At 42.7% G+C, this 25,877-nt stretch overlaps 1 long non-coding RNA gene across 1 annotated transcript in view; it reads right to left on the bottom strand.

The window, feature by feature from the left end:
- Window positions 1–1,019: 1,019 nt before the first annotated feature.
- The window catches only part of LOC139324181 (uncharacterized), a 38,788-nt gene continuing 13,930 nt past the window's right edge, over window positions 1,020–25,877 (bottom strand). Inside the window, exons 2-3 of the long non-coding RNA XR_011601050.1 lie at window positions 15,944–16,073; window positions 1,020–1,264 (exon numbers count right to left, since the gene is read on the bottom strand). This is a non-coding gene — a long non-coding RNA (uncharacterized lncRNA). The remainder of the gene's footprint in view (window positions 1,265–15,943; window positions 16,074–25,877) is intronic.

The following is a 25,877-nucleotide window of genomic DNA, read 5'->3' as shown; positions in this document are numbered from 1 at the left end:
ATGTTGAGCTCCCGGAAGTGAGACATGACAGAAATGGAATAAATGAATAAAACATTGGTTTTGATTTAGAAGATCTTAAGCAATATGGGTCCCCGACTATGTCTTAGTATGCTTTGTGATCTGTAATTGTAGTAACAAGGGTCAGCAATATGTCTGATTGTGGTTCCTTATGTCATAGCTTTCTCAGAGGTTTGTACGTGTTTGAAACTGTGGTCTGAGCTATGCTAGTCATCTATCAACAGTTCTTTGAGCCTGGTTCAAAAAAGACCCTATATATTTCCATAAACAAAGACATTTACTAAATAAATAAACCTTTTAAAAGTCTCAGGACCTTGATTCTGGAGTGAAGAACATCATCACTTCTTCACTACCCTAGTTAATGGAGATTTGAACACAATCTACTGTACTTTGCCTGAAGATGGTTATAATTCTTCAGGCAACCAGAAGCGGGACAACTCAGGTCTCCAAACTGGGGAAAAGACCATAAAGTCAAGATTTTACTTTTCACACTTAGATAAGTGTGTTCACTCCAGGTGTCCTACTTTAAGATCAGAATGGAAACTTGTATTGTATGTTGAAAGAAATAACTTTTCAATACATTTATATATTAAGGCAGAATTGATAGACCCATGTGATTCAATCAATGTTTACCAAAATCTGCCTTGTGATTGTCTGAATTTTCATATCTTGAAAAAGCAGCTCCTGTTTTTTCAGTCATCTTCTCAGAATGCCGGAGAAATTCTTTTCAATTCTTGGTAGTGTTATCGTAGATTTATCGTATTCTCAGTTGTGATAAAATTGTCTATGGAGATTCTCAATCATCCAGGTCATCGTTGTTCCAAAGATGTTTGTTTTCCAAAAGGCAACTAGACATTCTTGGGGGTTTTTTTTTTCTTCTTTGATAAGGTTTTGCTTCTCATCCAAGAAGTTTCTTCAGGTCTGACAGAATTATTACTGGTGGAATTTTATGTGACATCACTGTCCAAAATTCTACAGCCTGGCTTTTCACATTTCCTAATTCCATCCTGATGTCTCACTTTGAGGAACTCACCAAGAACATTTTTTTTAAAAAAATGTCTCCTTATATCTGGAGACAACCCAGATGAATATCTAACCTTACGGACCATGTGACAGACTTTGAATCTTTCTCACATCAATGAAACCCAGGTGCTTTTTTGGACGGCAAAGACTATGATCCAGAGCTGAGGTGATTTATGATGCTAGAATAAATAGTCCAACGATATCTGGAGAAGTGAAGTTGTATCTGGAGAGTGAGAAAGTACACAGAAAGTAAATGAATGCTGGCCTGTAAAATAGCAAATTTTAGAGATATTGGCTCTTGTTCTATAAATCTAATCTGAGATACCCCAAAACATATACAATGGTTGAGTTTGCATATATACTAAGGCCTATTTTAGTCAATCATGATTTATCTTTGATGGCTTTCCTCACACACTAAATGATAAAACATGATTTCATGCCAGTGAATTCTGCTGTGAAGTTGGGGGGGCGGGGGTGAAAGAAGGAAATACTATTAAATACTATTCCATTATTCCACAAACCATTCTGAGTTATAATCATAATTGTTCTGACATTTTCAACTGGTGCTTCTACGCAGCTGCCTAGCTTTGTATCTCAGTAGTCCTCATTTGAAGAAACCTGTTTTGCATTATGGCTGATTTACACACTGAATCAATCATCTGATCCATTGATTGCTTCTGAAATTATTTTGATTCTTTAATAATACACTTTTCCTCCCCTACCTTCAGACTCTGATTAAAACCAGGCAAAGCCCATCATTGTCTGACAAATATGTTGGGGGGGGGGGGTTTCCTTGGGACAGGAAAGGACAAATAAGATCCCAGCTTTTTCTTATTGTGGAACCATTAGAGCATATAAATCTAGTCAGGGTTGTGATAAATGCAGATTGATGCATTATGCTAGCCAAATGGAGTTTATGGATTGTGTCTTGTGGTTCGCAGTTCTCTGAAGTTGGGCTTCTGAACCAGATTCTTGCTATAGTTTAGAAGACAACATTCTGAAGGAACTGTTATTATTCCTCTTCCAGAATGTAATCCTTGACCCTATCAAGGGACAATTCTTTGAGGCAAGGTGGGCAGTCGATAAATTTTTTAAATCAATAAAATGATTTGGGGTTCCCTTTTTTTTTTTTGAATCAAGTTTTATTGATTTTTTTTCCCCCACATTCACTTGCATATTTTATGAACAGATTATTGGTCATATCATATCTTCTACAACTTATCATATCTAAATACATTTTACTTAGTTACAGTTTCTGCCAAAATCTTCTTTTTCCATGTTTTTTAATCATATCTTCATATTTCTATCCTTATTTATATAAACAACATCTTCATTCGCCCTCAAGTTCTAATTTCTCTATTTTTACTCATATTTATTCTCTTTTATTTTTTTTAATAATTCATTCTTTATCCTGATACATTTACACATGTTCGGGGTTGCCTTTCTTCCATTTCATCTTTTTTATTATACAGCAATCTTTCTTCTCATTGTCTTCCGTCTCCCTCCCTTCTTTTATCCTTCCTACTTTCTTCCTTCCTCCTCTCCTACTCACATTTCTCTTGAGGCTGGGCTTCTGAACCAGAATCTTGCTATAGTTTAGAAGACAACATTCTGAAGGAACTGTTATTATTCCTCTTCCAGAAAGTAATCCTTGACCCTATCAAGGGACAATTCTTTGAGGCAAGGTGGGCAGTCTATAAATTTTATAAATCAATAAATAAAATGATTTGGGGCTTCCCTTTTAAGGGGATGCAAAATCTTATCGGCGAGTTCATTCCATCACACAAAAACAGTGAGGATTGACTTCTGACTGTAGGTCCTGATATGTGGTATAGTTTGGAAGGATCATCCATAAACAAAGAAAAACAAACCAGGTACAGATGGATACGTTTAGCTGAAGAAATTCAGGGCCAAATGTCAAGCTATTAGGGGCATTAAACCAGCCAGATGTCTCGAGAAATACTAGCCAATTTTCGGTGCATTTGCTAGACCTGGTCCCTGAAGCACTTAGTTGTTTGTTTTGAACATTGGATCCCAACATCTTGATTCAATATGAATACATTCACCAATTTAGCATTTTAAAGAAAGTTTAGAACCAGTCAAGGGTAGGCCACCTGGTGTCCTCCAGATGCTGCAGATTTCAACTTACGGCCATAGCAAACAATGGGGAAGGGCTGTATCTAATCCAAACATCTGAAAAACACCAGGATATCTGAAGGATAACTCTGTGGGCATAAGAAACTGGCCTCTATTCAAGTATGCCTTTCAATTTATCTAGTTAAGGTATGGACCGGCCATAGTTCTACCACAAGGACTGGAAATCTGCAGCCACAGGTCATCATTCCATTTCTAAACTCACATTCTGCAGCCTTCAGGGTCCCTTTAACCATAAGAGCTGAACACATGCCATGTTGACATGAGAAACAAATGAAAATTGTAATATAAGCAGTAAAATAAGCGAAGCACGGGTAAATAACGAAGGAACACCTTAACATAACCTGAAGAACCTGATCCACTACCTATGTGATGTGATTCCATCGCTACAAAATATTCAGTGCTTCACTATTGAAACTTGTTGTCCACAACCTTTTTCTTACGCTAACTGGAGATTCTGAAGATTGAATCTGAGACTTGGAGCATAAGAAGTACTGTGTTTCCCGGAAAATAAGACCCTGTCTTAAATTTTTTTGAACCCTGAAATAAGCACTTGGCCTTATTTTCAGGGAGGTCTTATTATTTTGGGGTCCATGGAGGAAACCAAAGGAAATGGCAGGGACCAGCTGCGCATGTGTTTAAATATTTTCAGGGAGGGCTTATTTTCAGAGGAGGGCTTATTTTAGTGCATGCACTCAAAAGCCCGATTGGGCTTATAATCAGGAGATGTCTTATTTTAGGGGAAACTAGGTATGTAGTCTTCTATTGAATTGCAGCTCCGTGACCAGGTTTTCCCAGTCTGATGCCTTCTAGATATACAATTGGGAGGTTGGAAAGTTTGGAGAAGACTAATGTAGTCTATACAGTAGTGGGCAAAATTGTGGAAACTTTTTGGGGAAAGTGTATTTTTGAGGTTTGATGGCTAATAACACTACTTTTATTTTCTTTCTTTCTTTCTTTCTTTTTTTTTTTTTTTGGAGTTTCAAGATAATCCTATTCCACTCCTGGAATGGCCTGGAAATAGCCCAGACCTTAACCCAATTGAAAATCTATGGAGCCGACTAAAGAAACTTGCTAGTCAGAAGCGACCCAGCAATAAAACCCAGTTAATAGAAGCCATCATTCAATCTTGGTTTCACATGATAACAGCTGCAGAACTAAAAGACTTGGTTCACTCCATGGAAAGATGTTGTAAGGCCGTCATTCATGCTAAAGGTTACTCAACTAAGTATTAAATGACATGGGGATCATTTTTGTATATCTCGTTTTTTCTATGGTGATAATTTTTGTATATCTCATTTTTTCTATGTGTTTCACTTTTCTTCTTTATGCTGTAGCTGCTATTCTAATAGCAAATCCTTCATAAAAGTTATTGCATTACATTCTTGCTTAAATTATCTTTCCATTGATATATAATTTTATGGTACTACTCCCAAAAAAGTGATGTTATTAGCTAGTTTTAGAAAATACACTTTTCCCAAAAGGTTTCCACAATTTTGGCCACTACTGTAGACATTCAAAGAAGGTCATACTGGAGATCCAGCATGGCATAATGTTGAAAATATTGGACTAGGCAAAAGAAGAATCAAGTTCTAAGTCCTCCTTTGACCCGGTTGTCCTGGATGACTTGAGGGGCTAGTCTCTTCTTCTCAGCCCAATAGTTAATGGAGAGTAGTTGAAAAGGTGCTTGAACAGAAATGGGAGACTTGGGTTCTAATCCACCCTCATTTTGGAAGTTCACTGATTGACTTTAGCCTCATCTTTCTGTCTTAGCCCCATCTACTCTCTTCAGATGTTGGGGAGAAAAGTATAAAAGGGAATGCTTTACCCATGTTTCCCTGAAAATAAGACCCTGTCTTATATTTTTTTGAACCCTGAAATAAGTGCTTGGCCTTATTGCCATGCGCTCAAAAGCCCGATTGGGCTTATTATCAGGGGATGTCTTATTTTTGGAGAAACAGGGTAGTGTTTTGGCCAGTCAATGGCCTGTGCAGATTGTAGCTGACTCTAACAGTGAGGAGGCTGGTGTGGTGTTGCGCCAGCAGCCTGTGCAGCTGGCACTCGAGTCGGACAATGAGGAGACTGGAGAAGATGTGGTGCCAGAGGTGGGGATTCAGCCAGGGCCTTCAGAACCTCCAGAAGCTCCTTTAAGTGAAGAGGACGGAGCCTCTTCTCGATGCACGGGCATGCAGAGCGGCCAAAAGGCAGGAGTGGCTCCTCAGGAGGAGGTCTCCTCGAGAGTAAGGCTTGGGGCTAATTGGCCACTCCCTTAGCCTATTTAAGGAGGAACGCCGACTGAAGCAATTTGTAGGGAACAACTTTAGTTCACTCTACTTCACGTCTGGATTGCAAATTGCTTCTGGGCTTTCTGCCAACCTTAGTAAGATTGTGACTTTATCTTTGGTTTCTTGTAGGCTGTTAAGAAAGTTTCTTAACAGCCTTTGCTTTGAAAAAGACTGAGTTATTTTAGTAAATTAAGTTTTGTACAAACTTTGTGTATGCTGTATTCTTTGGGGTCCGTAGCTGGGGCAGAACAGGTAGGTATAAATTTAATAAATAAATATTTGGCCACGGTGATCATGTCCATATCTTCACTAATGCTAGTATGAGAAACCATTTTCAAAGGGGAGACACCAGTGGTGGGTTGCCCCCGGTTCGGACCGGTTCTATAGAACCGGTAGTAAAACCGTCGGGAGGCTCCGCCCACTGACCCTGACCATGAGAAGCGATCTGCGCATGCGCAGAAGCAAGGCGTGTGTGCAAGCAAAGTGAGCGTGTGTGCACAATTCAGTTGAGAACCGGTAGTAAAGGTAAGTAGAACCCACCCCTGGGAGACACTGATTTTCATAACTTCTTTCCAGGCAAAGAGGCCATCAGATCTTCTGGTCCCGCATTGTGAGAAAAATTGAAAAGGGAGAAAAAAGGGAACAGCCAGATGAAACAAGAGAGAAAAGGTATGATGGTTTGTTGCACAGTCAATCAGATGTTTAGACTGGATCTGGCATTTTTAATCTACCTATTGAGTCCATAGCAAGGACCTGGGAGAGGCAGATATGGTTGTTCGATGGTGTTAAAGGTTTTGTTGCAGGATGTAAGCTGTTCCAAGCAAAATTGCCCTTTGAAATTGACTGATGGTGATTTTGTCAATGCCGATGGGTGTTCAAATGGTGCTCCAGAAGGTTTGTCAGTTATTATTATTACACACAACAATGTGAAATCGCAGCTACTAGTTCTTTAGCTGGTATTAGTTTTCAAACATGTTGAATTCTTCCAAGAACCTAAGATGTTGTATTGTATCGACATTGTATATTTGCATATCCAAGCCTTTTGTAATTGACAGATGGAAATTGACAGATGGCAAAGGTTTTCTAAGTGCCATCCAAAAATTTTAGATATGGCAACCCAAAGTGTAGATACGGTAACCCCTGAGATCACCACAGATGACTTATGTTATAATATTATTTTATAATATTTTAATTCCCACTAGTTACTATGCATATCTCCCACTAATGGCTAGAAAAGGCATGGAAGATGGTAGAAAAAATAAATAAATTAAGCAAAATACTACTCTCTTCTTGCTTTGACCCTTCCTTGTTCTCCACCGTAGTTGCCTCTGGATGGCAACCTGCCAAATTTTATCTATTTGGGAACACTTTCAAAGCCAACCGGCAAACATGTGAATGTTTAAAAGTACACAAAATCAACGGCATGGATTGTTTTATTATTAAAAAGAAATTAAATAAATTATCTCCACTGTTATACAGCCTCAGCCTCACTTGGAATTAAGCCTAATTTGAATCCACCACAGGCAAATTCAAAGCACTGCTCCTGTTCAAATAAGCAGATGATTCTGCTTGGAGGTTTTGAAGGAAAATTTGAAGCTGGTTGACTCACTTGATCGAAGCTGGTTGGCCACCATTTCTACATGATTGTGTGCACCCAAGATTGTTTGTTGCTGGATCAAAGTGGCACGGTTTCTCCAGTCCTTCAATCAGGGAGGAGAGGGAGAGGGGGGAGGGAGAGAGAGTGGGGGAGAGAGTGGAAGGGGGATGGGGAGAGAGAGGGGAGAGGGAGAGGGAAAGGGAGAGAGACCTTCAGGAACTCAAGGTGAGGAACAGAATTTCCTGCTACCATTTACACTCATAACAGTAACCCTTGGTGAGAGAGAAAGAGAGAGAGAGGGAGGGAAGGAAGGAAGGAGGGAGGGAGGGAGGGAGGGAGAGAGAGAGAGAGAGAGAGAGAGAGAGAGAGAGAGAGAGAAGAGAAACTGACTCTCTTTCTCAAAGTCATTCAGTGAGCCTTCAAGATGACGTTCCCCAGTTCTAGTCCAACATCTAAACTACAATGCCATGCTGGAAAACTCTCTTTCTCTCTTCTGCATGCTAAACGTTGAAATAAGGAACCAGAAATTCCACAACACTTCAGAAGTTAATGTTACGCAAAATTAACTCCTAATTCTTACATGTACGCCATCGTGGATCATCCTCCTTCGTCAACTTCTTTGTTTGTGACCTTCTTTTCTTTTCAAATAACCAGCCCTAGCGTCATGCAGCGGCTTCCATCTGAAGGTTCATTTTTTAAGACCATTTGATGGAATCGCCCATTTGAATCCCAGGCGTTCGCTGATTGAGTTGACTTGCTGAGTTAGATCAAGGAGCCTTCGAATCCCTCTGCTGATTTCAGTAGCCCTTTTTAAACATAGGCATCCACAAATGGTTGTGAATCAATTTATTCAGATGAAGCCTGATCTGATTATCGTATCTGTTCTGCAGATTTCTTTTGTGAGGCAAAGGAAGTTCCAGAATTCCAATGAAGTATTGAAAGAAGTCAAAAGCATCTCATGCGTACAGTTTGCCCACTCCTGATCTGGATTTTGGAGTTAAAATTAATTGGCGGTAGAGACAGGGTAGAGAAGATGATTCTTTCTTCTGGCTAATTGTCACTTCTTTAGGTATTTTAGGATATTTAGATAAATTAACAGAGATTAGGCATATTAACAACTAATGGCCATGTCAGTTAAACCTTCAGAGTTAGAAATTATATACCGTTTGATTGACTTGTGCTGATGGACAAGTCAATGTGTAAATTTTCATTCCCACCAATAGTCTTCTGAAACCTGGTGGCTCAGCAGACTAAAAGCATTGTGATTAACACCAGCTGTCTGCAATTACTGTAAGTTCGAATCTCACCAGGCTCAAGGTTGACTCAGCCTTCCATCCTTTCTAAGGTAGGTAAAATGGGGACTCAGTTTGTGGGGGCAATAAGCTGACTTTGTATAAAATATACAAAAGTATTAAGGCTATTGCTTAACGCATTGTAAGCCGCCCTGAGTCTCCGGAGAAGGGCAGCATATAAATCAAATTTTAAAAAAACCACATCTGGGTTAGACGCTGAAGGTTGGTCTTGGTGAATTTTTATTTCTTTTCCCAAAGAACATTATCTTAGCCAGTTCTCTGAAAAGGAAGGAAAGGCCATCAGAAAACAGGGAGAGATTTCTCACCGTTGTGCTGTGAGACAAATATTGCCCGGGGTACGTCATCTCCCAGAGCAGGGGTCTGCAACCTTAAACACTCAAAGAGCCATTTGGACCCGTTTCCCACAGAAAAGAAAACACCGGAAGCCACAAAACCTGGATGGGCGTGGCCAACTTGACATCACTCACTTCCACCAGTCACATAACCCCCTAGCCATGCCTACCCATTAGGGCAGAAAACCGATTGTTAAAAAACACCAGGAACCACAAAATCCTTTTAATCTCTCTCCCTCCCTCCCTCCCCTTCTCTCTGTATCTCTCTGTCTCTGCCCCACCCATCCCCTTCTCCATCCCCCATCATCGACCTTACCTTCTCAGGCCAGGCGAAGAGTGACTGGGAGGGGAGGGCGAGAGGCTGGGCCAGCCAGTGGTGGGATCACCCAACAGGGAGCTGTCAGATTTCGATGTCATCTCAAATAAATTGCACTCCCAAACAATTAATCTTTGCTGAAATATTCCATTTATTGAGTACGACAGATCTGGCCCCGATTTCATCGTAGCCGATACTAACCCTCTGACCCCCAAACCTTTCCCTTTCCGTTCCCCAATTCTCATCTTCTCATTGGCCATCTTCCAAGTCAGTCTCCCCAGCTTCTGACCTCACCCCACAAGAATGTTCCTCCTCCCATCCCATCTCCTAGGGGATATTATCTACAGAGAAAATAAGTAGGTGAAAAGTCAAGCCTCATCTTTTTATGGCAGCATCAGAATGCTGACAGGAGCCACAGCAGAGGTCCCAAAGAGCCACATGCGGCTCCGGAGCCACAGGTTGCTGACACCCATCCCAGAGACTCTCTTTCAGAATAACAGAGTTGGAAGGGACCTTAGAAGTCTTCTAATCCAACCCTCTATTCAAACAGGAGACCCTATATCCATGTTGACGAACCTATGGCATGCGTGCCGCAAGTGGCACACAGAGCCATCTCTCCGGGCATGCCAGCCATCACCTGTTGCTCTTCTGGGTTCCAGCGTGCACATGCCCACTGGCCAACTGGACTTCATGCATGTGGGAGTGCCGGAAACTGGAAGAGCAGCTCCCTGGCATGCATGCACGTGCCAGGAAGCTGAGTTTCCGGTTTCCAGTGTGCGCATGCGTGCCGGCCAGCTAGTCTTTGTGCACAATGCGTACCAGAAACTGGAAGACCAGGTGACTGGTGCACCAGGAAACTGCTCTTCTGGTTTCTGGCGCTCCACCCCGTGCATGCTCCCGTTTCGGCACTTGGTGCCAAAAAGGTTTGCCAACACTGCCCTATATCATTTAAAACAAATGGCTGTCAATCTCTTCTTAAAAACCTCCAGTGATGGAGCATTGGAGCACCCACAACTTCTGAAGACAAGCTGTTCCACTGGTTAATTGTTCTCACTGTCAGGATATTTCTCCCTTATTTCTAGGATGGTTGTTTTTCCCCTTGATTAGCTCCCATCCTTCTGCTTCTTAAAATAGGCCATGGAAAAGAATGATTCTGCCCTCCGCTTAAAATCAGTCCCCTTTCGCTCATGCTTAAGGCAGAGAAAGCATGGTCGCCTGCCATGTTTTTATAGATTAAAAAAAAAAAAAAGACTTAAGCCAAAACATGCACATTACCTTTCTTTTTTTAAAAAAAAAAAAAGAAGAAGAAGAAGAAGAAAAAGAAAAAGGAGGAGGAGGAGGATTTCTGATTGCAGATAACCGCTCAATTTGATTTAGTGTCGAATGATTGTGATGGGGTTGATAACTCGGCATTCATCTGTAATTCATCTTCTCTTGGTAGAAATTTACCGCAAAGCCAGAGCTTTCCCATCCCTGACAAGTCCTATTAATCTTCTTCAGACACATTTCAATAGGTGTCTCCATCTCAGCCCTTCATCTAAAGACTCTGAGTGTTGCCAGAGACTGAGAGATGCCTTTATTTCAGATTCCACAAGGAGAGAAGGAGGGAAGAGGGGACTTTCTTAGGATGGAGGGTTTTTTAATCCTCCCTGTCCGTTTAGTCTTTTGTCACTCCTGGATAACTCTCTTCAACCCAACCTGGAAAGGAAAATATTCCTTTTTCTGAAGGGGCAACCCATTGAGTTATATCAGCCCTTTTGTAAACTGCCACCCATAAATGCTTGGGATTCTATCCCTTGCCATACCCAGCTTACACATATTAAATGGCCATGGAGTAATACATGTTTTTTATTTACCCTAACGTTACCCTAAAGTTGCCAAGGTTGGAGACCCCAGTTTAGATTGTCCTACGGTCCTGACTGTAAAGCAAAGCTGGCTGTGGAATTCGGGGAGTCAAAGTCCGCCAGGCTTAAAGTTGCCAAGGTTGGAGACCCCTGATCTAAACCTAGTCATTCAATCCATTTTTCCTATTTAGTCATCCCAGAAGAAGATCTAGGGAAATGAAGACTCAGCCTTTCCTTCTTCCGAGGTCAGTAAAATTAGGAGCCAGATTGTTGGGAGCAAGACGCTGACTCTGTAAACCGCTTAGAGAGGGCTGCAAAGCACTGTGAAGCAGTTTATAAGTCCAAGTGCTATATCCCCATGACTTGAGTTGGAGACATCTCCAGTAGAGGTAGGATTCACTTACCTTCCCTACCGGTTTGCAAATGTGAGCATACATCCCAACAATCTGGCTCCTCAGCTTTGCGCATGCGCACGGCCTTCTGGGTATGTGCAGTAGTCGCGCATTACGTCCGGTCGGGTGGGCGGAGACTCCCACAATCGCCACTACCAGTTCGTGCGAACCGGACAGAACCAGCTGAATCCCACCACTGATCTCTAGGATCAACTTTTTCAACCATTCCAACTGAGATATGTGGAAAACCTGCTAGTGATCTTCTTTTGCAAGGAAAGGGGGAATGCGGTTCACATCGTGTTTTAGTATTGTTACACATGCTCTTCAGAACACCCTCCCTGTGAGAAATTTGACCATCTCTCTCTCTTGATCTCTGGAGGGCTCGGGACAGAGGTTGTTCCTCTGTTCTGGTCCTATTAGATCGCTCAGCGGCTTTTGATACTATCGACCATGGTATCATGCTGCAGCGGTTGAGGGGGTTAGGAATAGGAGGCACCGTGTTGCAGTGGTTCTCCTCCTTCCTCTCCGACCGCTGGCACTTTGTGTTGGCAGGGGGGCAGAGGTCGACCTCGAGGCGCCTTGCTTGGGGGGGTGCCACAAGGGTCGGTCCTCTCGCCCCTTCTGTTCAACATTTATGTGAAGCCATTGGGTGAGATCATCCGTGGTTTTGGGGTGAGGGTACATCAGTACGCTGATGACACTCAACTGTACATCTCTACCCCAGACCACACCAATGATGCCCTTGACGTGATGTCCCACTGCCTGGAGGCCATACAGGTCTGGATGGGGAGAAATAGGCTCAGACTCAGCCCTTCCAAGACCAAGTGGCTGTGGTTACTGGCATCCCGGTATAGTTCAGCTGATGCCATTGCTGTCTATAGGGGGTGAATCTCTACCCCCCACAGAGAGGGCTCGCAATCTGGGCGTCCTCCTGGATGCACGGCTGTCTTAGAAGAGCATATGACAGCCGTGGCCAGGGGGACTTTCTATCAGGTTTGCCTGATTCGCCAGTTGCGTCCCTTTCTGGACCGGGACGCCTTGCGCACAGTCACTCATGCCCTTGTTACCTCCCGGCTGGACTACTGTTATGCTCTATACATGGGGCTCCCCTTGAAGAGCACTTGGAGGCTCCAACTGGTCCAGAATGCAGCCGTGTGGGTAATTATGGGTGCAACTCATTGCGCCCAGGTAACACCTCTCCTGTGCGAGCTGCACTGGCTCCCAGTATTCTTCCGGGTGCGATTCAAGGTGTTGGTTACCACCTTTAAAGCGCTCCATGGCTCAGGACCTGGGTACTTACGAGACCGCCTTCTACCACCGATAGCCTCCCATCGACCAGTTCGCTCCCACAGAGAGGGACTCCTCAGGATGCCATCAGCCAAATTATGTTGGCTGGCGACACCCAGGGGGAGAGCCTTCTCTGTGGGAGCCCCTGCCCTTTGGAATGAACTGCCCCCGGACATACGCAAGATCTCTGATCTCCGAGTTTTCCGCTGTGCTCTTAAAACCCTGCTCTTCTGACAGGCAGGGCTAGCTTCATAATTGAGTTTTAAATTCGGAGTTCTTAAATTTTTTGGGTTTTTTAGCTAATTTTGGCCTTAAATGTAATATTTTTAAGAATTTTTAAATTTAAATTATGATATTTGTATTGTGTTTTACCTGGCTGTACACCACCCCGAGTCCCTCGGGAGAGGGGCGGTATAGAAATAAAATTATCCTTATCCTTATTTTCACTGGATTTTCATTTGAAAATGGGGTGGGGGATGGCCTTTTTTTTTTTTTTTAAATAAGCTGGAATCATGATCAGGGAGACATTAAGCAGGAAGACAGCAATGCTAATGTGCAAACACCATTTAATATCTTGTGAGTGACCTCCTCTACTACCATGGTGTTTGATGGCGCAGTGGTTAGAATGTAGTATTGCAGTCTAACTCTGCCCACTGCCAGCATTTCAATCCTGACCAGCTCAGGGTTGATCCAGCTTTCTATTCTTCTGAGGCTGGTAAAATGAGGACCTTGATTGTTAGGGGGCACTATGCTGACCCTGTAAACTGTTTAGAGAGGGCTGTAAAGCATTGTGAAGCGGTATATAAGTCTATTGCTATAAATAGCAAGCCACTCTATTATAAGAACTCACTGCCAAAACTGCAGTGCTCTCTCTCTCACACACACACAAGCACACACACACACAAAATACACATACACATTATATATATAACGGACTGGACTGGATATATAATTCTGAACCATTCAATTAAACTGTAGGTTTCAACTTTTAACTTGCAAAATTTGCAAACAGGATGACTCCAAAATAAACTTAATCTATCCAGATTTGGCCCAATTCTCCTGCCCAAATCCAGGTTCCCTCCCTTAGGTAATTCTTCATGTAGCTTTGGTGGGGGAGGTATGGGAGAAGATCGGGCACACGCCATGATTGTGTGTCATTGTGCAATGGCAACGACAGCGTGGAGCAATCAAAACCTTCTCTTCCAGCTTGATCCATCTTGAATACACATCACCCAAACGGCATTTGAGACCCAAGGACCATGATATACCTCCTGGGACCCTCTTTGTCCCCCTATCACACATTAGCTACCAAAGCGTGAACAAATATTGCTCTGTCAAATTAGTTCTATGTAATATTTAAAGATGGATTAACTCTGGGATCCCTTGCAGCAGGCAAAGGAGATGGATGCAGTCTCTCTCTCTCTCTCTCTCTCTCTCTCTCTCTCTCTCTCTCTCTCTCTCTCTCTCTCTCTCTCTCTCTGTGTGTGTGTGTGTGTGTGTGTGTGTGTGTGTGTGTGTGTGTGTGTGTGGTGTGCCAAAGGGCTGCTTGGAATTTAAAAGCGATCATGAGTAGCTGAAGTACTTGGCTGGCAGAAGAGAAATATGGTATTATCCTGTTGAATGAAAATCCTCAGATTGGTTTTAATGCATCAGAATTGGCGCCTTTGAGTCAATTCACAGATTCGATGCGTTATTAGCATAAATCCTTTTTTTTTCCCCTGAATTGTTGCAACTCATGCAATCAGGTATTTGAATCTGCTAGACTTACCATATGGTAAATCCAAAGTGGATTTGGGGAGATTCACAGTGTTTCAGGCTAATTTCAATTTGTTATAGAATTTTATAGAACTAAGGAGAAAAGTTAGAACAATTTATCAGTGGAACAGCTTGCCTCCAGGAGTTGCTCCATCATTGTAATTTTTTTAAAGAAGAGACTGGACAGCCACTTGTCCAGAACAGATAGGGTTTCCTGACTGAAAAGGGGGTTAGACTAGAAGACCAAAGGTCCCTGCCTGCTCTGTTATTATGCTATTATGTTCTGTTATTCTAATGATCACTCAAACATAGACAGGAAAAAATACACAGGGAGCAGTGGCAACATTTTAAGCCACCCAGAATCGCTTGAAAGTGAGTTGGGCAGCACATAAATTTAATAAATATAGTAATGATTTTATGTCCGATCCTATAACTGTGCATGCATGATCATATTTTTTGTGGTTTTACCTCCATCTAGAAATTGAAACAAGTAATATCTAAATATCAGCTGATAAAATGCCACTTATCCAGGGGTGGGATTCAGACGGTTCAGACCGGTTCAGGCAAGCCGGATGTTAATTTTAATCTGGTTCGCCGAACCGGTTCTTCCAAAGACTGGCTGACCCCGCCAACCCCACCCCTCCCAGGAGTCTCCACGCGGCCTGTTTTGGATGCTAGGTAAGTGCAGGGCACACGCAGAGGCTCTGGGAGGGCGAAAAATGGGCCTACCAGAAGTAGGCCCATTTCCGGCCTCCAGAGGATTTCCGGAGCCCTGGGGGAGGCCATTTTCACCCTCCTGGGGGCTCAAGGGAAACCTCTGGAGCCTGGGGAGGATGAAAAATGGGCCTACAGGAAGTAGGCCCATTTCCGGCCTCCGGACGATTTCCGGAGCCCCGGGGGAGGCCATTTTCGCTCTCCTGGGGGCTCAAGGAAAGCCTCTGGAGCCTGGGGAGGGTGAAAAATGGGCCTACCAGAAGTACCAGAAGTCCAGAAATGGACCCATTTCCGGCCTCTGGATGGCCTGCGGAGCCCAGGAGAGGCCATTTTCGCCCTCCTGGAGGCTCCAGGAAAGCCTCCAGAGCGCCTACCCAGCAACTGGGCAGCGAACCAGTTGCTGAAATTTTTCAATCCCACCCCTGCACTTATCTAGTTCCCTATGGTGAGTCAAACTCACATCCAGGTATCTAAGCAGATTGGCTATTATTAATAGATGCAGAGATATTTTTATTCTCCCCATGATTACATTTTTTCCCCCTTTCCAGAATCTGCATTCCATAAATCGCAGATATAGGAATGTGTTCGCCCTGGTCTTCATTGCACAAGTGATGAAGTTGTTGTTTTTTGTATTTTTGCACTTCTTAGGCATTTCTGACTGGAACGCATGTGGCATTTCATGCTTTAGTAATGACATTCGCAGGTGCCTGAGAAAGAGGGAGACAGGGAGAGTTCAAAAGTCCATTTTATAGGCCACATGGCAATGTCCTTTAAGGACCACCCAGGTTCTCACGAGTAGCAGGCAACTCATTGTGGGTGGGTCAGTGGAATGAATATGTGGAAATCATATGTGCCCTGCCTAATCCTAGATGACATTTAGCCCTTGATTCATGGAAACAATTGCAAGACTTACCTTTTATTTATGGAGCTGGCCAGTGTTCCACCATCATCTTGAGAAGTTTTTCAGCTGTTCTTTATCCTGTTTCCAGAATGTAGGTGTGTTCATCACTGAGTACTTCCATCCAAACCACTATGAGGAATTCCTACAATAAAAAGACAGGGCTTCAGTAGCATCCCTCTTGTCTCAATGCATTAAATCTAAGAAGGAATGGACAAACTTCAGATTTATTGTAATTTCTTCTTGTTTTGAGTGGAAAATTTCACCTGCACTTTTTTTTCCTCTTGTCATTCTATTGGATCAAAGGGAAATTGTTTCTGAAATTTCTTTCAAAGAACATAAAACCAGAGAAAATATTTACAGATGAAATGTGATCTACCTAGTTATATTCCAAATGCAGATTAAAAATAAATAGGAAAGGAAGGAAGGAAGGAAGGAAGGAAGGAAGGAAGGAAGGAAGGAAGGAAGGAAGGAAGGAAGGAAGAAAGAAAGAAAGAAAGAAAGAAAGAAAGAAAGAAAGAAAGAAAGAAAGAAAGAAAGAAAGAAAGAAAGAAAGAAAGAAAGAAAGAAAGAAAGAATATTCTCCAAAGCATCAGAGGCCAGGACAAGAAATAATGATTGGAAACTAATCAAAGAGAGAAGCAACATGGAATTAAGGAGAAACTTCCTAACAGTGAGGACAATTAACCAGTGGAACAGCTTGCCTCCAGAAATTGTGGGCAATTGCTCCATCACTGGAGGTTTTTAAGAAGAGACTGGACAGTCACTTGTCTGAGATGGTATAGGTCAGTGATGACTAAAAGCAGGGGGAGTTTCCTTCCTTCCTTCCTTCCTTCCTTCCTTCCTTCCTTCCTTCCTTCTTTCCTTAAATGAATTCAATGCTACTTTTTTCCTATGGTAATGTTGCATCTTTCAATACTTTGAATGGCCATGTTCACAAAATACCTTGAAACGGACTATGCCAAACCCTAGCAGATATATCTACAAGCTTTATTAGCCTAGACATTGATCAAATCCAGCCTTCTGAGTTTGTTTATGGTTCAATGTATCACACACACCCCAAAAGAGGTTAATTCAGTAATCAGGTGAAGTGTGCTGTTGAAGGCAGTTACAAAGAACTCTGCCTGAGTGAACTCAGCAGGATTGCCTTCCCACTGTGCATGAGATAGAAGGGTGAACCAAGAAGGTATTTTTCATGCCTGACCTCTAGTACGAATTCAGAAATTTATCTCTGAAGCAGGTCTACCGTTCTTCAACCCCTCTGACCAACATACAGTAGCCCCAGAAACACTCGCTAATCTTACGGGGCCATGGTCAAAATATCCGAGCATGAATATTAAGGGTTTCAGCCAGTGGTGGAATTCCATTTTTTTTACTACCAGTTCTGTGAGTGTGGCTTGGTGGGCATGGCTTGGTGGGCATGGCAGGGGAAGGATACTGCAAAATCTCCATTCCCTTCCCACTACAGGGGAAGGATACTGCAAAATCCCCATTCCCTTCCCACTACAGGGGAAGGATACTGCAAAATCCCCATTCCCTTCCCACTACAGGGGAAGGATACTGCAAAATCCCCATTCCCTCCCCACTCTGGGGCCAGTCAGAGGTGGTATTTGCTGGTTCGTTGAACTACTCAAAATTTCCGCTACTGGTTCCCCAGAACCTGTCAGAACCTGCTGAATAGCATCCCTGATTTCAGCTATCATTTATACAGATAATCCTCAACGTACAACCACAACTGAGCCCAAAAAAGTTATGTGGCTAAGTGAGACAGTTGTTCAGTGCATTTTTGCCCCATTTTACAACCTTTCTCACCAAGGTTGTTCAGCAAATCACTGCAGTTGTTAAGCTAGTCACATGGTTGTTAAATGAATCTGGATTCCCCATTGACTTGGCTTGTCAGAAGGTCGCAAACGGGGATCACACAACCCAGGGATACATGACACTGCTGCCATGTCACTCCTAGCCCTTCTTTTCACTAGACTAGCCAGAACTCAATGCCTGCAACCGTTCTTCATATGTTGTAATCACCAGGCCCTTAATCATCTTAGTTGCTTTTTTCTGAACTTTTTTCCAAAGTCTCAGCGCCTTTATATAATGTTTAAATAGTTATCATGTTTAAAATCCACATTATAATAATTCAAAAATCATTGCTATTCTTCTCAATCATTGCTGTTCTTCATTGCCAGTTTCCCAATGGAAAACTGAGATACCACCAAGCCACGGTTTGTTGAAAGAATTCCAGAATTTTGAATAGTCAAGCAGCAGTTATAGATAGAGATAAATATCTCAGAGAGGATAGTGGGAGGCAATTTTTTAAAAAAGCATAGCAACTGAAGTGTTGAAGCGGGCAAGAGTCGATGGATAGATGATCTCTCTTCTTTGTTGTTGTTCTGATTTGCTTTTTCTTTTCTCTCTCTCTTTTCTTTTCTTTTTTTTCTTTTAGTTAGGTGACACTAGAAGTTAAGTAGGATAGAAAAAAAATGTTTTGCAGTAAAAGGTGACATGATCAAAAGTTAGAATAAGTGATAGAAATAAAAGAAGGGGGAATGTTAGTGTAAACACTTTTATGTAATAAAATAAAGTAACAATAAGAAAATATGGAACAATTGAATAATGTCATCTTATTATAATTGTGTATCATTATTAGAAATATATAAGTTGATTGAATGTAATAACTATGATTAATTTCACTACTTTTATTTGCATTAGAATGTATGATACTCAAGTGCCACACTGTTCACACATTGATTTGATATGTTTGTAAAAAAAGAAAAAAAATATATATAAAAAAAAGAAAAAATTCCAGCTAAAGCTTTAAAATCCAGGGGGTTTTTAGCCCAGGAAAACGATGTTTCCATCGGATGAATTGCTGTTCCCACCCCACGTCCTCTCCTTTGAATGCCATCTCAGACTTTGCTTCATATTTCCTTCAAGCACCCTCAAATCCATTCTCCAAATCATGTAAAGATCTCAATGACCTTATTGTAGGTGGCAAGTTTAAATGTGCCATATTAATAACTTCTTATCCAAGACAAATTAAGTCCTTATGTGTCAAAAGCTCTCGGTGCTGGATTACCTACAAGAGAAGTATTTATTGAATAAATGTTAGATCCAATTTCATTTTAATGTGACTGACAGCAGACTTCGGCCTTTGCAAATGAGATTTAAAAAAACACTCGGATTTGAGCCTGCATTGCAACTTTACACCGAACTTGTCTTTTCTTATTATGGTCTTTTCAAAAAGGAGATATCAAAAGCGGTTTGGTGATGAGGAGAGGGTATTTTTTTCTCTCCCCCTTTCATTCTTATTCTTATTCTGAAGAGCAAGGAGAGAGATAGAAAGCACAGGGAAGAAGGGGGGAAAAAAGGCCTGGCATTCAGCCTAAAGAGAAATCATTGAAACAAATTAATCCTATGCCGTTTAAATTGACATGGTAATCCATCATCAGCAAACTAAACTCTGAAAGCAATCTAGAATCGGCAGTCTTCTTTCACTGCCCCTGAAGGCACAAAGGCAGATAGTTTTTTTAAAAAAAGAGGAGGAATAGAAGGGAAGAAATATTATAAAAGTAAGCAATGCCTTGAAAAGAAGGGAATTATAGATGGATATATGAAAGAAAGAGAGGGGGGAGAGAGAAAGACAGATGACAGATGATAGATAGGATAGATAGATAGATAGATAGATAGATAGATAGATAGATAGATAGATAGATAGATAGATAGATAGATAGATAGATATGATGGGTGGATGGATGGATGGATGGATGGATGGATGGATGGATGGATAGATAGATAGATAGATAGATAGATAGATAGATAGATAGATAGATAGATAGATATGGATGGGTAGATAGATAGATAGATAGATAGATAGATAGATAGATAGATATGGATGGGTAAATAGATGATAGATAGATAGATAGATAGATAGATAGATAGATAGATAGATAGATAGATAGATAGATAGAAAGAAGATGGGTGGGTGGATGAATGGATAGATAGATAGATAGATAGATAGATAGATAGATAGATAGATATGCATGGGTAGATATATAGATATATAGATATGGATCGGTAGATAGATAGATATGGATGGATAGATAGATAGATAGATAGATAGATAGATAGATAGATAGATATGGATGGGTAAATAGATGATAGATAGATAGATAGATAGATAGATAGATAGATAGATAGATAGATAGATAGATAGATAGATAGATGATAGATAGATATGGATGGGTAAATAGATGATAGATAGATAGATAGATAGATAGATAGATAGATAGATAGATAGATAGATAGATAGATGATAGATAGACGGACAGACAGAGAGACGATAGATGGATGGATGGAGAGAGAGAGAAATAGAGAGAGAGTGGGAGAGAGAGAGATAGGAGAGAGCAGGAGAGATAATAGAAAGATGGGCAGATAGACAGACAGAGTCTTTTGTGCTTCTGAGCTTATTGTTTGCAGATGTTTCATTACTGAACTAGGTAAGATCAGTGCCCTGATGATGAACTGATGGGCAGTGATGATATTACCTGGTTGCGTAATGAAATGTCTTCAAACCAACAAGCTCAGAGAGCATCAAGTACTCCATAATTCAAGAGAGAGACAACTATTTGAGAGTCTTCTGCCCCCAACTAAGGTTGTTTACCTCTCCAAATAGAAACGAAATAGATCAACCAGGCAAGTAATGCTCCATCATCTTTCATAAGTCCTCTTCTTCTCTTTAACCTCTTCTGGAGGGAGGGAAATCTCAGTGTTTTTATCTTTGGATGGTCAAGACTTGCTACAGCATCTGTTTCTCTCTTTCCTACAAATTCAGGCACGTATACAGACAGGGCCATCCACAGGGCGGTCAAAAAAGTCAGGATGGCGGTCACGAGTGGGTGATTAAAACCCCTCCTCCTTTTCACATGAGTCGTAAGGCATGTTAGAAAACCAGTTTAGTTTACCGATCAAAACACAAGGCTAGGAACGAGGAGGCTATGAGCCCTAGTTCGTGCTGTAGGAATGGCCAGCCAGGTGACCAACCTTGGGCCAATCATTTTCTGTCAGCCCAAGGAAAGAGACAATGGCAAACCACTTCTGAAAAACTTTGTCAGGAAAACTACTGGGGTCAACACTGACTTGAAGGCATGCAGGTAACCCTTGACTTACAAACATTGGTTTAGTGGACATTCCAAGTTGCACTGAACAGTGACTTATGGCTGTTTGTTACACTTACGACCATTGCAGCATCCCCCATGGTCACATGATCAAAATTTTGAACACCTGGCAACTGGTATAGCAATAGCCCGTAGACTTATATACCGCTTTAAAGGGCTTTACAGCCCTCTCTAAGTGGTTTTACAAAGTCAGCCTCTTGCCCCCAACAATCTGGGTCCTCATTTTACCCACCTCGGAAGGATGGAAGGCTGAGTCAACTTTGTGCCAGTCAGGATCGAACTCCTGGCAGTGGGCAGAGTTAGCCTGCAATACTGCATTCTAACTACTGTGGTACCAGGAAGGAGAAGGAGAAAAGGAATAAGAGAAGAAGGGAGGGAGGGAGGGAGGGAGGGGGAAGGGAGGAAGGAAGGAAGGAAGGGAGGGAGGGAGGGAGGAAGGAAGGAAGGAAGGAAGGAAGGAAGGAAGGAAGGAAGGAAGGAAGGAAGGAAGGAAGGAAGGAAGGAAGGAATAGCAATAGCACTTAGACTTATATATCACTTCACAGTGCTTTACAGCCCTCTCTAAGCGGTTTACAAAGTCAGCCTCTTGCCCCCAACAATCCTCATTTTACCCACCTCGGAAGGATGGAAGGCTGAGTCAACTTTGAGCCAGTCAGGATCGAACTCCTAGCAGTGGGCAGAGTTAGCCTGCAATACTGCATTCTAACCACTGTGGTATCAGGAAGGAAAAGGAGAAAAGGAATAAGAGAGGGAGGGAGGGAGGGAGGGAGGGAGGGAGGGAGGGAGGGAAGAAAGAAGGAAGGAAGGAAGGAAGGAAGGAAGGAAGGAAGGAAGGAAGGAAGGAAGGAAGGAAGGAAGGAAGGAAGGAATAGCAATAGCACTTAGACTTATATATCACTTCATAATGCTTTTACAGCCCTCTCTAAGCGGTTTACAGAATCAGCCTCTTGCCCCCAATAATCTGGGTCCTCATTTTACCCACCTCGGAAGGATGGAAGGCTGAGTCAACCTTGAGCCTGGTGGGATTCGAACTGCCAAATTGCAGGCAGCCGGCAGGCGGCAGAAGTAGCCTGCAGTACTGCACTCTAACTACCGCACCGCCACGGCTCATAAATGGTATGCATTTGTTGCAGTGTCCAGGAGATCCTGTGCTCCCCATTTGTGACCTTCTGATAAGCAAAGTCCACGAGGAAGCCAGATTCGCTTTACAACCCTGTGACTAATTTAAGAATGGCAGTGATTCACTTAACAACGGCAGCAAGAAAGACATAAAATGGGGCAAAACACACTTGACAACTGTCTTGCTTAGCTTCAGGATGTTGGGGCTCCATTGTGGCCATAAGTCAACGGCGAGAGCCATCAATCAACGGAATAGCTTGCCCTCAGAAGTTGTGGGTACTCCATTGCTGGAAGCTCTCAAAAAGAGACTGGATAACCATTTATCTTGAATGGTATATGGTTTCCTGCTTGAAGCAGGGGGGTTGGACTAGAAGACCTCCAAGGTCCCTTCCGAGCTCTATTATTCGATGTCTATGTCTATGTCTACCTGTATACATCTAAACACGCAGTGCATATTTAAAGGATCAGGGCTTCCACTGCACAGTTGTTCTTGCCAGTTAGTTTTTTTTTTTAATTTGATTTATACACCGCCCTTCTCCGGAGACTCAGGGTGGCTTACAATGCATTAAGCAATAGCCTTCATACTTTTGTATATTTATACAAAGTCAGCTTATTGCCCCCACAAACTGGGTCCTCATTTAACCTACCTTAGAAAGGATGGAAGGCTGAGTCAACCTTGAGCCTGGTAAGATTCGAACCTGCAGTAATTGCAGGCAGCTGGATGTTAATCACAATGCTTTTAGTCTGCTGAGCCACCAGGCCCGGTTAAACTATTGGATTTTTCCTGCAGGTGCCCCCTTGCATTCGGATGCTGTATCCTTAAGGGCAGGGTTCCCCAACCTTTCGGCCCTCAGGGACCACTAAATTCATAATTTTAAATCCCACGGACCACTAATATGATCTGCCTAATGACTGGCTGGGGGGGGGGTGGCTAGGTGGTCATGTGACTGAGTGGGTGTGGCCAACTCAATGTCACTCACGTCAAGGGACGCCTCATCAGCCTCTACTCACCCCTCCGCTCCCAGCCACTCCTCACCTGCCCGCCCGGGCTCTTTAGGGCCCCAAAAGGAAGCAGTTGTTGGAGCTAAGCAGCCACCAGGAGAAAGAGTTGGCAAAACAGCTCAGTTCAAATTGGATCTGACCGAGAAGGAAGCTCAGCAGAAGCACCTCACTGAGGACTAGGAGCATAGGCTTTCCAAGCAGAGGGAAGACCTGCGGGAGTGCAAGGCCAGGTACCGGCGCCTGGAGGCTCAGCAGGATGAGATGGTCAGCCAGTTCCAGGCCATGAGGCAGTCCCACTGGAATGAGGCTCTCTGGCTCTTCGCCACCAGTGGCACTTCCCTCCATCCAGCCTTCACCCAAAGCCCCACACCAGGAGACTGAAACAGACCTCGAGTTGGAATTTCTGCCCCCCTCTGCCCCTCACAAGAAGACCTCAAAGGGGGAGACTCTCTGCAGCAACACAAACATTCATTGTACGTATCCGGCCCAGGGGGCATAGTTTGAGGACCCCTGAAGAGCCTTGGTAGTACAGTGGTCTAAGGCACCCTGTTATTAAGCTGGTTATTAAGACCAGCTGCCTGCAATTACTGCAGGTTCGAATCTCGCCAAGGCTCAAGGTTGACTCAGCCTTCCATCCTTTCTAAGGTAGGTGAAATGAGGACCCAGTTTGTGGGGGCAATAAGCTGACTTTGTATAAATATACAAAAGAATGAAGGCTATTGCTTAACGCATTGTAAGCCGCCCTGAGTCTCCGGAGAAGGGCGGCATATAAATCAAATTTAAAAAAAAAAAATTAGTGCAATATAAAAAATGCAAATAACTTTTCTGCAGACCACCAAATTTTTCTCATGGACCACCAGTGGTCTGAGGATCACCAGTCGGTGACCGCTGCTTAAGGGCCTACCTTCAGAAGGCAGGGTCATAGGGAAGCCAGTGCCACACAAACTTGACCAACTGATCCATCCATCAGACAGAAGAACAGGAGCCCTAATATTAGACATGGATACTGATTTTTAAGAGGCTCAACAAAGAGTTTGTTTATGGAGATTCTCAGTCATCCGGTCATCATGGTTGTCCCAAAGGTGCTTTTTCTCTAGAGGCCAGCTGGACTTTCTGGCTTTTATCTCTGAAGACGTTTCGCTTCTCATGCAAGAAGCTTCTTCAGGTTCAAAGAAAAACCAGAAGTCCACTTGCCACTTGAAAAAGCACCTTTGGACCAACTAAAGGTGCTTTTTGGGTCATAGCTCAGAGGATCACGGGTTGCCCTCTCCCCTCCTTGGAAGAGCTTTATAGCTCCTGCTGCCTTAAGAAAGTCCAAAACATTCTTAAAGATCCATCTCATCCTGGATTTCACCCTTTTTTTTTTTTTTTTTTTTTGAACTATTACCATCTGGCAGACGGTACAGGGCAATAAAAACAAGGACAAATAGGCTGAAAAACAGCTTCTATCCCAGGGCAATAACCATGTTGAATTCTACGGTATAGTGCAATATCGGGTTTTCAATTTCAATTATATAGAATGTAAAGGATGTATGTTTGTTTGTTTTTTTATTTTTATAGTTATAATGTACACTGAAGATGGCATTTAATTTCGTTGTACCATGTGCAATGACAATAAAGTAAACTCTCAACTATAAGAGTTGTTACAGAGTGGCTCTGAAGTGGGTTTCCCAGTGCTGACAACGTCTGGAAGTATGGACTTCAGCTCTCAATAATTCTCAACAAAGGCTGGGGAAAACCAGCATGAAAGATCGAATCATTGCTCTGAATCTCATTAAGGCTTTTTTATCGCTGAAAACCATAGCAATAATATCATTAGAGAGCAGTTACATGACTGCTTCTCTTTCTCTACAAGTGTAGTTAGGAAAAAAAAATGGGCCATCACGAAGCTGTACAGGAATTTGGTCATTCAGGATGATGTTAAAGTGTCAAATCCCCGATACAGTAAACAGATGACAGAACGTCCTTCCTGTTCTGTGTCTTCTCTATCCTGTGCATAGAAAAAAAGGGTATGAATCCTTTTGCTGAAAACAAAGAGCGATCCCATAAAAAAAAATAAAAATCAGACTCCACTCAGTGCCAACAGCAAGGGCCATTCAATTACAGCCTGGCAAATTAAATATCTTCTATGTTTAAATCCCAGTTCTCATTCCATTAGAGGAGATAAAAACTTGTTCCTGGAATGTCTTTCCAAAGAAATGTTTTTAAAAATCTGAGCTGTTCTCGTGATGGAGTCCAGGGTTTTGAGATTTAACAGAATAACAGTCGGAAGGGAGCTTGGAAGTCTTCTAGTCCAACCACCTATACAAGCAATAGATCCTACACCAGGGCAGTGGTGGGTTTCAAAAAATTTTACTATCGGTTCTGTGGGCATGGCTTGGTGGGTGTGGCTTGGTGGGCGTGGCAGGGGAAAGATGCTGTAAAATCTCCATTCCCAACCCACTCCAGCAGTAGGGTACTGCAAAATCCCCATTTCCTCCCAATCAGCTGGGACTCGGGAGGCAGAGAATAGATGGGGGTGGGGCCAGTCAGAATTTTTACTACCGGTTCTCCGAACTACTCAACATTTCTCCTACCGGTTCTCCAGAACTGGTCAGAACCTGCTGAAACCCACCTCTGCACCAGGGGTGTCAAACTCCAAATTTCATTGAGGG

This window comes from Pituophis catenifer, unplaced genomic scaffold (genome assembly GCF_029215685.1).
Source record: "Pituophis catenifer annectens isolate HBS135680 unplaced genomic scaffold, rPitCat1.0.hap2 SCAF_14, whole genome shotgun sequence".
NCBI classification, from domain to species: Eukaryota; Metazoa; Chordata; class Lepidosauria; order Squamata; family Colubridae; genus Pituophis; species Pituophis catenifer.
Note: the sequence above shows the minus strand (reverse complement) of the source record. Positions and strands in the feature narration are given on the sequence as shown.